We start from the raw sequence: 14,500 nt of genomic DNA, 5'->3' as shown, positions 1-14,500 counted from the left end.
TTCAGCCTTCCCCCCCCACGCTACACACCATCTGCAGCCTGCGGATAGAGCTCTATTCAAGAGTTTAAAACATTTCTGGAGGATTGGGGGACGAAGGGTCACCAGGGAGAGTGGAGGGAAGCGTCTGGACAGGGCGTTGTTCATGTCATTGTTTTCCAAGGCCTGGAGGCAAGCTGCAACACCCTCAAATGCCCAGGCTGGATTTCGTGGGTCAGGGATATTCCCATTCAACCCAGACAAGATGAAGAAAATTATTTTCATGCCATCTGAAACCACGGAGAGACCCTTAGAGCCTGCGATCACAACTCCGAGCTATCCTCTGTGTGATGATAACAGGGATGATGATATTGATGATTTCTATGATAAAGAAATGTTCGAGCACACCCACCCACCCAGCCACCCTCTGCATGATGCTGTTCAGCCAGCAAGCTCTCCTCCTCGCCACCCTCCACAGCACCGCCTCCTGCCCGCCGTTGTGACCCCACCACCTCTGGCACACGAAGTTGAAGTGGTGACACAGCCAGAGGTCTCCTTTAGATCTCTGATGACCCTTCCGGTCGGAGAACGGCCTACAACCAGCCGCCAGAGGGCAAAGCCATCGTCATATGATCTCACCAGTGAAGACCACTTTTATTTTATTAAAGAAAAAGCCCAGAAAAACAAGCAAAAGCAAAAGCCAGCAAATAAATCGATGAAGCAATCCACAGCAAAGAAAACACTCAAGAAGGTCAACTAGGTTCCGTGCAATGTCTGTCAGCATTCTTATGGTGACCCCAAGTCGACAGAGGAGTGGGTTTCCAGTGCAGTCTGTTCCCATTGGTTTCATGAAAGCTGTGCAGAGGACAATGGTGGACTTATTGGGGAACTTTTGCTATCGTTCATGAATGAAGGTGCACCATGGTTTAGACCTTTTAACATAGACTTTACAGTGTCCCACATTAGGCAAATGACTGTCCCACATTAGGAAGCTGCACATTTTCTCAGAAAGTTTGGCACTAAGGGCACTGATATCTATATAATTTCTTTTATGAATGTGTTATCTGCATTTTCTCTTTTGATTTGATTAGGACACCCCCTGAGGGTTTCAAAAAGGTATTGGATGTGGATTTAATGTGTTGCCTTCACATCGTAATATTCTACATAAGTCTGAAAAGCCAAAAATGTCCCACATTAGGGCAATCCACCCTACCAAGTTCAGACAGGTAGTCTACCTCCCACTAACAGGTGGGTGTACATGCGTGGGTGTTTGTTATAAATACCACGTGTTCTCTCAGCTATGAACCATCGCGTCTCAACACAGCTTCAATGTCAGACGTCGCAATCACGAATAGTCACTGAATGTGAGCCCTAGCCCCTCCCACTCTCCGGGGCCACGCCCCCCCCCCCCCCCGGGACCAAACCCCGATCTGGTTACCCCTGCTGGTGGGCCAGACAGATGCTCACTGTGTGAGTGAGCGAGCGAGAGAGAGAGAGAGAAAGAGAGGAGCAGGATGTACAAGCTGCTGTGGTTCTGGGCGAGCGTGGCTCTTCTGATGTCCTGCTGTGGTGAGTACCGCCCGGTCCTTGACTGGTCCACTGGGGGCACTGGGACGCTCCCACTGTCAGTGACTGGGATTATCCCAGAGGTGGTTCATAGAGGAACAGAATTTTGACTAAGATTGACTTTTATTATGAATTATGATGATTATTTACCGCTGTTCTTTTTATTTGATGAGTGCATTGCAATCTCAGCATTCTTGTAGACATGAAATCTGAGCAGGCTTGATTCTTGAGTTGTGATTTAAGAACAGAAGTGGTTAAGAGTCACAAGGGTTGCCATGTGTGTGTCTTTGTGGTACTGTCTTGTACGTGTGCTGTAAAGGGGATGTGGAGCCTCATGTTTGAGACGTCTTTATTCAGCTGTCTGGAAGATGTATTCGGTGTGTGTGTGTGTGTGTGTGTGTGTGGGGGCTTGTATTTATGTGTGTGTGTGTGTGTGTGTGTATTTCAGTGTGTACTTGTGTGGGTGTGTAGTTTGCGTATTAGTTTGTGTAGGATTGTGCATGTGTGTGCGTGTAGTATGTGCATGTGTGTGTGTGTGTGTGTGTGTAGTATGAGTTTGTGCAGGATTGTGATAGTTGATGGGCTGAAGAGAGGAAGTGGGGGAAGGAAGTGACTAATCCAGCTAGATTAAACTTGAATAATGTTATTATGATTACCATCTTTTTATTCAGGCCTCCCTATGTAGTGACCGTAGACAGGTAAAACATGCAGTTCCAATGGAGACAAATTAGTTCCAAGAACCCCTTTATTAATAAGAAATTATGTGGATGGGGGAAAGCTCCAAGAATGGACTACATCCTTTGGGGCCAGAAGTTTGTCTACCATCTATGGAGGTGGAGAGCCTAATATGTGTGTGTGTGAGTGTGTGTGTGTGTGTGTGTGTGTGTGTGTGTGTGTGTGTTTGGGCGTTCAGTCTGTCTGTTTAATTTTGGCAGAGATCCACGGAGTGATTATGTCATTATATACTCTCTTCATTCTGTCTCTGTTGGTGATTAACCACCATATTGACAATGGTTCCGAGTCACACCAGATTGAATTTACACTAAATCGAAGTGATACCAGATTTAGTTCATACTAAACTGAAGTTGCACTAGATTAAATTCACACTAAAGTCATACCACATTCAGTTCACACTAAACTGAAATCACACCAGATTAAATTCACGCTAAACGGAAATCACACCAGATTATATTCACACTATACTGAAATCACACTCGATTTTTTTTTTTTTCACACTAATATCACACCGGACGAATTTCCCACCAGATTATATTCCTGCCATAACAGAATCGAGACCACACCCGATTATGATCCAGGTCTTGTGCACCAGAAGTTGGGAGAAGGTTATGAGAGGCCGTATAGGATGTCCACAGCTGCAGGGCGCGTTCCACCCCCATGATGTGTCGTAGAATCCACGCTGCCACGGCCCCAACGTGACCAGACAAAGGCCTCTGTAAACCAAAACCATGCTGATGCTTCCTCCCATAAAAAAAAAGATGACTGTTCCCTGTCAGCATTTTTATGGCGATGCTTAGGCTTAAAGCGAAGCTACTCCCAGTTCAGCTTGGCTCGTAGACCAGCCAGGATCGAGACCCAGAGCCAAGGCCATTGCACGCTCGGATTATGGTTTCAATGAAACATGTAAATAACGTGACCCTTCAAAATCAAGTGTAATACATTTAACATGATGCCAACAATTTTTTTACTACTTTTTTTCAACAGATAGATTTTCTTTTTTATAAAAACAAATCAAGAATAGATCCATCTGTGTTTTCGTGGGCCCTGGCCGATGAGTGTGAGGCATCTCTTGATAGGCTCCGGTTGCAGCATTGTCACGCCGGGTGGTGGTGGGGCGGTGAACCCCTTGTTATGTTTCGCTCGATGCCCGGATGTGGGGCGAGGGAGGGGGGGGGGGTGACAGGTGGCGGCTGAGAGTGACGGGGTGCAAGGGTGCAGGAGCACGCATTCATCTGGGGTGTCCCGGTTTTGAGTATAGGAAATTAAGTCTTTACTGGGGGCTGAACCGGTTGTGAAGAATCTTCCACACGGGAAATGGAAACATAAGGTTTATCTCTGAGAGACTAAAGTGCATTCACCCGAAGACATGACCGCCAGATCAGCACGATGCCCCAACACTTTCAGGTCCTGGGAAGCTGAGTGAACCGGTTTGGTGCGGCAGTCAGACTCTGACATGGAGCTGTGTGTTTCCCTTTGCCCTTACCTGCTGTCAAACGGCTATTCTCCAGTCCCACCTTAATGCCATCATTTGGGGTTTGGATCAAATACGTGTCAGAATGTATTCTTCAACATAAAACTCTTTCTTATAATTGATTTTGCTTTTGATTTGGATTAAATCTGTTTTCTCCCACAGGGTTTCAACTGGACTACACCACACAGGACCCAGGAGAATACTACTACTATTCAAACTTCACAGACTACTACTTCTTTGACAGTAATCACACCTAGATTCAAAACCTGTATCTATCCTTTTCTACTCTAAAGGGATACAAAACTAACTTTTGTTAGTTCGATGTGTCTGTAAACTAGCTTAGGTGACAGGTTTTCTTTTGGGGTAAATGAACCAACAATGTTTAGCTTCCTGATGTGGAGAACTAATGTCGATTCTTCCACCAGATGATACGGACACATACTGGGGAAGTGGCTCAGTCGACCAGAAGGTAGGATAAGGGTTTCAGTTCAGCTTTCTTTGAAAATATTATGGGAAAAATAACTATAGTAAGTAAGAATCAGTATAGCCACCATTCATTCTATCTTGGTCTTATTGTATGTTGTACTTCCTTACACTTCAAAATAGTACATAGCATCATGAAGCGTCTTATCCTAGCTGTCTTTGTTGGGTACAGGGAATGGGTTAACATAGCGATTGTTAGTTCTGTTGTCGGCTCTATGAACATCCTTACGGTACCAACAGAGATACATTGTTGCTTCTCTTTCTTCTGACAAATGTGCTTTGGATGAAACCGTGTAAATGTAAATGTCTCTAAAACTCCTCAGAACATCCCAACACAATCGACCTTTCCTTCCCTCACAGGTTGTCGGTATGGGTCAGGTGACCCTGGTTCTGCTGCTTGGATTGGCTGTCCCACATGTCCTTCATTGAGTGGGCGGGCTTTAAGCCTCCAGGTAGGATCAGTTCGCTGTCATCCTTTAACCCCCCCCCAAATGGGAAGCCCTCCCAGCAGGGCACCAGAGCAGCACAGAGGGGAGGACGTGTGGACTGGGAAGCACCCAGTAGGACCCATCACAGCTATGGTTTGCCCTTTGTAGGGGATCTGTGGTGCGGTGATGTCATGCCGTCAGGTGTGAGGGTGACTAGCCGCCACAAGCCGTTGGAACGTCCCCCTTTTTTATGCCGCCTTCAAAGCAGATGCTCACTCACACAGTGAGCATCTGTCTGGCCCACCAGCCGGGGTAACCAGATAGGGGTTGGGTCCCGGGGGGGGGGGGGGGGGGGGGCGTGGCCCCGGAGAGTGGGAGGGGCTAGGGCTCACATTCAGCGACTATCCGTGATTGCGACGTCTGACATTGAAGCTGTGTTGAGACACGATGGTTCATGGCTGAGAACACATGGTATCAGAGCTGCCAACTCTCACGGTTTCACCGTGTGACACACTATTTTGCCTGTTTACACACGCACACACGCCACACATCTAATTTCTCACGGCAAAAAAATAAATAAGTCATTGATGGACTAAAGTGAACTTTGCATTACACTACATTTACAGCTTACAATTATAAACGTCACCTGATAAATTCTCGCTCATGTTCAACCACCGTAATCAGTTCTAATAACTGATTCATCTGAATCAGCAAAGAAGCGCAAAGAGGTCCCTGCCGGCATCCATCCAAGGTTTACGCAAAGACACGCAAGAGCTTCCGAACCTCCGAGCTGTTTTGAAGGCGGCATTACTGTGCTTTTACAAGTGACACTACAAGTGGGCGTGTCCTTCTAGATGTAAGATGGATAGATTAGTGACATTGGCTACAGTCCACTTGGTAGGCTGCTAGACGGATCTATTCAGCATACATCTATATTTAATAAAGATCTTTATTTAAGAAATGTGCAGTTCTAAATGAAGCTTCAGTTGCTTTTTGTGATTTTTTCAGTGGCCTCTTGAAATAAGAGTTTTCCCAAATCTGCTTTTAACTCACAAGCCTTTTCTGCCCGAGGGCAAAAAAGGGGGAAGTTAGCCTGGAACATTTTGCTGCTTGGCCGTTGCAACAATCTCCCCGCAAATAAGACACACACACATACTTGTCAATTAAATAACTTCCTGCCAATCATTGTGAAAATTGTATATTTTCTTCCACTATTCCATGCCTGTTTTATGTTTTATTTGTGGGGTAAACCCTGCATCTAGCTCCCGATTTAAGTTGTGCTCAGTTAGCTTGTCTCAGCAAAGACGGCGCACAATTGACTTTTTAATGTTATATTAAATTTTCGCATTTCCATAAAAACGACATCAATCCTATTGTTTTTGATTTAAAAAATACAATAAAATACACAACCCCCCCCCCATACATTTTTTGGTGTCATTTTCAGAACATGCACTGTGGTCGACCAGGTGCTGCGGGCACTGTGTTGGCTACAGACCTACCTTTAACAATGTTTGTCTGACATTATCTTCATTGGCATGACAACATTAACCTTGAACAGAACACTCCTGCAGATTTTTAGCGTCGTTATTGATGGTACATATTCGTAATATTTGATTTATATTTGTTTTAGATCTTCGACCCAGACAGAGGGGGACGAGTTTGAAGCGTCCAATCAGAAGGAGAGACCATGGTACCTGTCTGAGCGCCGTCGACTCCAGCACCGCCCAGCACGATTACTATTCCCCACAGTTGGACATCGTTTCCATCATGGCTGAGAAACATGCATTCAAATGATATTTTGCAGTATATTTTTATAAATAAAGGTTTGTTCAAATCCCTGGTTCAACCCCAAGTTCCCCGGTGATCAGAGATGCACATCGGTGAACAGTCGTTGTCGTACATTGCATGACGGGTATGAGGATGTGGAGCACTATTCAGGGACCCTGATTGGTCGACTGTTTAGGACGCGTCACTGTCATATCTCACAGGGTACAGCGGACCTGTTTGAACCCATCTGGATCTCATCTCTGAATGCGCCACACTTAGCAGCATCACTACATTTAGCCTACCTCCATGGTATGGACATACTCCAACCTTGGTGTGGGGGGGGGGGGGGGGGGTCATTATAAAATGTCTGAAATAGGTCATTGTAAACACGTTCAATTTCTGTATGCTTCTTATACAATAGTACGATGCTAATACAGCGCTTTTGTCTCCATACTAGGGCCCGACCGATATTGATTTTTGAGTGCCGATGCCGATTATTTTCAGAGAAAAATTACGATTACATCGGCCGATAAAAAAAAGAAAAAAGAAAGCATATAAAACAGTTTTTGATACCTTAAATATACTTTAAACAATTTTGACGAATATGTGAATTGAATGCAGAACCTTTGAGTGTTTTAGAATACATTTACAGTCAATAATGTACAGTGTAATGTAAAATGTAAAATAAATAACTAACTCCCAATGTGCTGCGCTCGTGAGCAGTGACTAACACGTGCGTGCTGAGCAGTATGGTCTCACCGTTTGAGTCTACAGTATCACAAATTAACATGGCCTGGGACCTAAAGAAAAACAGGCACAACATGCTCAAACAACGCGTCTTGTGTACATTGGTGAGGTGAGCGCGCAGCTGCCTGAGCGAGCGTGCTTTCATGTTGTACGGTAAAATTCAATCTCCTCTTTTTTACTCCAGCTAAAGTTGTTAGTTAGCAAGGCGAGTAGGAGCGCAATCTGCAGGATACTAAGCGCAATAACATTAAAAAAATAATAATAATAACAAAAAAAAAATCGGTTGTAATCGGCGTCTTTTTGGCCGATGCCGATTTTTTTCAAAAAGGCTATAATCAGCCGATTAAATCGGCAGGCCGATGAATCAGTCGGGCCCTACTCCATACCAATAACCTCACACTGGCCTGGCCCTTACATCTTGTTCTAGTAAGGCGTGTCCCCCTCCGCACCTTGGATCGGGTGAACACCTTGTCCACCGCTGAAGACGATTTTAGCACGACAAGCAAGTCATCAAGTAACCTGCCTGATGGTCGGCACATTCATCTAACACCCTCCTAGTCCTGAGACTAGTACCGTGAAAACCCAGAGAACATGTCAACACCAACTAAACACAACGTTCCGATTTTCACAGAAACATGATGCTCAATCGATTGGGCCACAGCCTCCTTTAATTAAACCTAAACACAGAGAAGATCACAACACATCAACGACACAAACCCGACATTTGACATAAAACATCTGCCAACTAAAAAACATCTGCTGGTGAAACTGGACTCTGAGTAAAAAGACAAAACAACCACACAGACACTGAATGGGTCAACGTTAAAACATAAAGCGCTCTATAAAATAAACCTCCAGCTAAGACACGCCCCCGGACCGGGTTTACTCAGCGCAGTCGCTGTCGTACAGCTTCCTGTCGTCGTCGTCCGCGTCCCGGTCTCCGGCCTGGGCCATGTAGGCGTCCAGCTGGGCATCCAGGTGCCTCTTGGACTTGGACATGTAGTCGTCCAGCTGCCGGTCCAGCACCTCCTTACTGGGGACCTTCCTCCTGAACTGGGCCTTCCAGCCTGGTTTAGAGGAGGACAGAAGGTATTAGTACTAGAGCACCTGAGTATTAGACAGTCCCTTCAGAAACGCATAATCAGCCAAAGTCTGCATATTCATGCGGGGGCCGCATTTTTTCATATATGCCGCACTATCACCGCATAAATTGCCGATTTCCGCACAAAATATGCGGGGCTTGCATGATTTCATAATTCCCGCATTTTCGTCGCAAAAAAGTCACGTTTATCTTAGCAGAATGTTGAAAAATGTTGCGTTTACTTCACACAAGAGCAGCCATTGCAGCATTTTTTCGCATACAATTGCATAAATATGCCGCATATTTCAATGCATTTTTTAAGAAAACGTGCCGCATAATCAAGGGTTTTTGGCCGCAACAAACACAAAAAAACGACGCATTTTTCTGGAGGGACTGATTAGAGTACGAAGCTACCAAACTACTGCCAACGTCAACCAAAACCAGCCAATAGGGATGATTCCACGTCAACAAATACCATGTTAATCTAAAAACTACTAGCTTCGACCATGCTACCCAACCACTTCTGAAACGGAAATGTTATTAATATCATGATTAATATGTGTGACACAGAAACACTTGCTTTGTCACACTAACCCTACATTATCAGAATCACAGACTGTTCTATAGAAACAGGAAACTCTAGTCATACTAGGCCAACCTCAACCTAACACAGAGCATCAACAAGGCAAAAACACCAACAGCCAACATTACCAAAATACTGTTGACACTAACCAGGCCAGAAACGGTCAAATGTTAACCACTCTTAGGGTTTTTATCGCTGGACTACTGCAATGAATGGCGGCGTAATCAGTTCTTATTATTTTAGATGACATCATACTTAGTAAGTATCTAAAGAGTGAGACCTTGTTTGGGGGCGGGCTGCCAGGCGTTAGTCCGGACCGGCGAGGGGTTGGTGCTGGTCCAGGTGTTAGTCTGGACCGGTACGCTGGTCGTTCCCGTGGTTACCATGGTTAGCCAGCGCCGTCTCAGTGCTGGCCGCCCGGCAAACCGACCGGATCAGTGTGAACACGTTACACACCACAGGTAGGGGGGGCTCAATGCAACCACCCACACCCGGCACTAGGGCTTTGACTTTTGCCCAAAAATCATATTCGAAGTTCGTTTGTTTAATAATATTCGAATATTTATTAACAATATTTTGACCATTAAATGCCTTCAGTAAGACCTGGATCGGGCTTCGAGAGGTTTGTTTACCGGCGTTGCTAGGGTTACCGGTCTTGCGCGTTCCAACGGTTTATTAGGTTTCTAATAAACCGCTGTCTGATCAATACTTCCTTCACTGCCTCTTCCGTGGTCATTACAACATTATGAATAGACTGCGTGGGGTTCTCCGACGTCTCTCCCTCTTGGCCCGCCCATAACAGGTTCCAACATTAAGGGCTGCCTAATATTCGTTTGAATTTTGATATATTTTTCGATATCCGAATTATAATCGAATAACGAAGTTCGGAGTCAAAGCCCTACCCGGTACGGCTTAAAGGTCACCTATTGCACCACCAGGTGTGAGTGGGGTCAGCCTAACAAGCCGTTCAGAAAATCGGCCTCTTCTGACATCACAAGTGGGCGTGTCCCCCTAGATGTGTGCTGGATAGAACAGTCTACCAGCCTACCCTGTAGCAAACGTTGCTCATCTAACCAGCACACATCTAGGTGGACACGCCCACCTGCGACGTCATAAGGGGCAGATTCCCGAAACGGCTTGTAACGGCCAATCACAGCACACCCGGCGGCCCGCCACGGGACCGTTAAACGTCAAACGAGACGTGTTGTGAGGCGCTGACGTACGGTTGGGGGTGTAGCCGGCCCTCCGGATCGGCCGGGCCCCGAGCACCTTCCCCCCGGCCCAGCCCTGCCGCCGGCTCAGCAGCCGCAGCCCCCAGAGGGCGCAGGGGCACCGCCGCCCCCCCAGGAGCCGGTCCTCCAGCGCCGCCGAGCCCAGGGGGGCCCCCAGCCCCCCGGGGCGTCGGGGGCCCCGGGTCAGCAGCAGTCGGGGCTGGGGGCCCCCCCCTCGCTGGGCCCCGGGGGGGGCGACTCTGGTCGGCCGCTGCTGCGGTCCGTTCTGGGGAACGAGACGGAGGAGAGTTAGGGACGCTCCGTCGTGGAAAAGAATACAATCACGCTCACGATTATTATGGTCAATATAGAAATCACGATTATTCAAACAATTATTATTATTTATTTTTTTAAAACATGATGCATTTATTTAGCAGGTCCCTCCCAACAAACACTTTGCAACTCCTTCGAAATTTCCCCTTAAAAAAAATACACAAAATGGTCAAATAGAAAATGTTCAAATCTAAAATAATGTACCGATGTGTCCAGCTGTTCTATGAAAACATTTAATGAAAAAAAAAAAAATTTGTTTCAACTCGATTATATTAGTTTTATGATCGATCGACGCAAAAAACGAAATCACGATAAAAATTCTATTAATCGCCGTGCACTAGGAAGAGTGTTAATGGGAATAATACACTTTGTTTATATGATTTAGATCTACTTTCAGAGCAATTAGCAGATGCTTTTATCAAAAGCAACTTAAGACGGTCGGCACAGTAAGCATGTTCATGGTACCAAGTGTTTAGTTTTATTTCTTTGTGCGACATAAACAAGATTATAACAACAAAAAAAGATGCACATACATACATAAATGCAGGGGGGTGGGCAAAATAAACCCCAGAGGGCTTATAAAGGATGCCCTACTGCCATTAAAATACAATAAGATACAAATGCCAAGCACCAACAATCTCTAGGTTACCCAACTCCGCGTGTACAACAAAGATGGCATGGATGAGATGCTGCACCAAAGCGTCTCTACCAAGAACAAGGGGCAAAATCTAATCCAACGCGAGGTGTTAACCAAGTCGATCAACTTCCTCCAAACAGCAATATGTCATATTAAGGCTACCAGTCAGAGGGCACTCAGTGCATGTGGCTGATATAGTCAATCTGAGATAACGTGCAGACTTATTCATTTGCCATTATTGGTGCAAGAGGCGGTCGAACCTCAGTTAACCGAGCTTCTCTTTGGTCAGCGCCACCCCTGCTGCAGTACCTCGGCTGAGCAGTAGAGGGCGCCCTCCCCGCGCCCCCACCCAGAGCCCCAGGGCCTACCGGCAGCGGGGTCGTGTTACCGGCCACGCCCACAACACTTTCCCCGGCATTCTTCATCCAACCTCGCCTCTCTCTCTCTCTCTCTCTCTGCCACTTGCATCCCTGCTTGTTTGCAGCCCTGGGAACATAATCAAGTTTAAGGCAGAGTCAAATCGAATCAGGGGAACCAGTAGAGTGAAGGGCCCCGTGGCCCTACGAGGGCCCCCCCCCCGACAACAACACTGCATAAACAACGGCATTAATGGATTAAAGAAATGCAAGACGGGTTGGTGTGCGACTCCAGCCAAGACGACTTATTGTGAAGGAATAAGCCACTAGGCAATAGTGGGGTGGTGCCAGTCGATTCTTTGCATGCCGTATTCCGTTTGCATGTTTGAGCCAGGAGTACAATAAGTAACAGCTGGATCCTAACAAGCTACACGCGTGTTCATAGAGGCTGCATTCGCCCCTCTGGGGAAGATCTAATCTTCCTGTCAAATCTGCTGAAGTTCAATCAGACACAATATTATGGTGACTGTGGTGATGGAGGTGGGACCGTCTAGTGGTTAAAGTGACTGGTCTAGTGGTTAGGGTGACTACAGCCGAAAGGTTTGTGGGTTGAACCCATTACATTTTGATTTGGAGCATTCAGCAGACGCATTTATCCAAAGCGACTTGCAATAAGTACATTTGTCAGAAAGAAAAAGAAAGAAACAATATATCGCTGTCGGTACAGTAAGGATGTTCATAGAAACAAGTGCCAAGCACTAACAATCGCTAGGTTAACCCATTGCCCGTACACAACAAAGATAGCTCAGATAAGGCGCTACACAATGCTAAATTCTAAATAAATAAGAAATAAAAAAATTATAAATAAGTAATTTTATTTATTTATAAAAATAAATAAAATGACCCTTCAATGCACCACGGCTTAATCCACAGGTCAATGTAACGGCACAGAGACTAACCATAAAATGACTTAACACACAGCTACGCAACTATAACCTCACATTTATGATTTGAGCGTCGATAACCAATGGAAACATACAGAGACGGAGCCTGTTGGGATTTTAGTTTACCATCGTTGCAAAACTAAAAATAAAAAAGTAAAGGCTGATTTATGTTATTTTAGTCTTGTTCTAAAGACTGGACAATATATAACTTAGATGATAATGATATTAATGCATTTCTTTTTATATATACATCAAGAACATCATTCTTTACTTGGGGGAAATACGTGTAAACAAGACTTGTATAACACCAACTATCTCTCAATGAGCTACAGATTAGGAAGCTGAAAAGAGGCGATACAGAACGACACAAAATTCACCCTTCCGGCTAACATGGTGATTTTTCCTTCCGTCTCAAACAAATGTCTTCTGGGCAGAGTTGAATACGGAACAAAGGATTGCTTTGGTGAAAATACAGCTCATTCATTTCAAAAGGCTGCCGGGCATTCAACACATTTAGATTCTCTGTTCGGATGCAGACACTTCTTAATTACTACCTGTGCCTTGGCATGAAGTCGCTGTTGTCTGACTCAAAACAGAGTCACATGCAGTAGACCAGAGGGTGGCCGCACAAATGTAGCATCCGCCATCCTCTAAAAAACTCTAAAAAATAAACACTTGTGATTGCGTTGGTGCGTTGAGTGGGCCCAGCCCATTCCGTGGTGACAACACTCACAGCGTACTGTGTGGGGTATAAACGGTACATGGACTGCATTAATACAGCGCTTTTCTAACCAGTGGCCACTCAGAGCAATTTACAATATTTAACATTTACCCAATCATGCACACACCGACGGCGAAGTCATCCACGCAAGGCGACAGCCAGCTCGTAGGGAGCAGTCAGGGTGAGGCGTCTCGCTCAGGGACACCTCGACCCTCCGGGTCGGGGATCGAACTAGCAACCTTCCGGTAAGGTTACCAGTCAACGGGCTCTACGAAGACCCCTTCAAATGTACACCCATTGTTAAAATAACCTCAATTGTACACCCATTGCCAGCCCCCAGTAGATACCTTCTGGGCAGGACAGTCCGGGCATCGTCGTCCAAGCACAGGTCGTCCACGAGGGGCTCAAGCTTCACCTCACCGGGGGCAGGGGCCTCAAGAACCTTCGAGAAGCTGCGGACGACAGACGCGTTGATTACCAGACACACTGGGACGAAGGGCCCACCACCAGATTCCACTGGCCGATTGGTACTGGTGATTGAATGAGTTGAATGAATGGATGTTTGACTCACCGGTGATTGAGAGAAACCCCGGAGGAGCTCCTGAGGACAAGGTGTTCTAACGTGTTGTCCGCCATTTTCTGTCTGGGCCTGTGAAAAAACGTGATCACAAATTAATGATTTGATCACAAACGACAAGTCATCACCCGATTTGTCTACTTCATAATGGGGCTAATGTTGCAATACACCTGATATTTGTGTTATTAAAATATATTTGAGCTTTCTCACTAGCCAACTAGAAAAAGTTGACTTGCCCAGAATGCAAGCCGAGGCTGGACGACGTAAAGCCGATTAAAAGCAAAGCCCGCAAAGTTATTATCTCAAGAACTGAACGATATCGGAAGTAAAAGAACATTTACCGTAACTTCGAAGTATCTTCGTCAATAGTTTTTTTTCCCTGCGGCTTCGGATCCGAGAAGTGCGTCCACAGTGCGGAATACAGGAGATTTTACGTAAACCACATCACGTCGTGAACAAGGTCTTCAGACATGTGCGTTCGAGTGAAATCATGCACGCGTCAGATTAAACTACCAGTCCTCGTGAAGGTCAAAATAATCAATCGGGAACTACGTCACATGGCCTGTTGGAAAATAAAGCAATAATAATAATAATACATTTAATTTAGAGGCGCCTTTCAAGACACCCAAGGTCACCTTACAGAGCATATAGTCATCATAAATCGTTTAAAAAACAAGACATTGTGGAAAAAATAAATAAATAAATAAATAAACATAATAAATAAAAAAAATAAAAAAATAAAAAACAAGACAAAACAAAACAAACAAACAATCAAAACAGTGATCAGTTAGACCTTGTGTGCGAGTTTGAAAATATTAGTATTAGAAAATATAAAACGCATAACGTTATATACCTTATTTACTTACTGAGCTTAATGAACG

At 45.3% G+C, this 14,500-nt stretch overlaps 2 long non-coding RNA genes across 2 annotated transcripts; one reads left to right on the top strand and one right to left on the bottom strand.

The window, feature by feature from the left end:
* Positions 1–1,452: 1,452 nt before the first annotated feature.
* Positions 1,453–6,767, top strand: LOC130384834 (uncharacterized). Its single transcript, XR_008895939.1, has 5 exons — positions 1,453–1,545; positions 3,914–3,994; positions 4,177–4,220; positions 4,595–4,686; positions 6,293–6,767. It is a non-coding gene; the product is annotated as an uncharacterized LOC130384834 (long non-coding RNA).
* Positions 6,768–13,392: 6,625 nt separating this feature from the next.
* On the bottom strand, positions 13,393–14,139 carry LOC130384833 (uncharacterized). Its single transcript, XR_008895938.1, has 3 exons — positions 13,961–14,139; positions 13,614–13,691; positions 13,393–13,494 (listed from the first exon to the last, which is right to left on the bottom strand). It is a non-coding gene; the product is annotated as an uncharacterized LOC130384833 (long non-coding RNA).
* Positions 14,140–14,500: the final 361 nt, after the last annotated feature.

The sequence above is a fragment of the Gadus chalcogrammus genome, chromosome 6 (genome assembly GCF_026213295.1).
Source record: "Gadus chalcogrammus isolate NIFS_2021 chromosome 6, NIFS_Gcha_1.0, whole genome shotgun sequence".
NCBI lineage: Eukaryota > Metazoa > Chordata > Actinopteri > Gadiformes > Gadidae > Gadus > Gadus chalcogrammus.
This window is presented reverse-complemented; position numbering and strand designations above follow the sequence as displayed.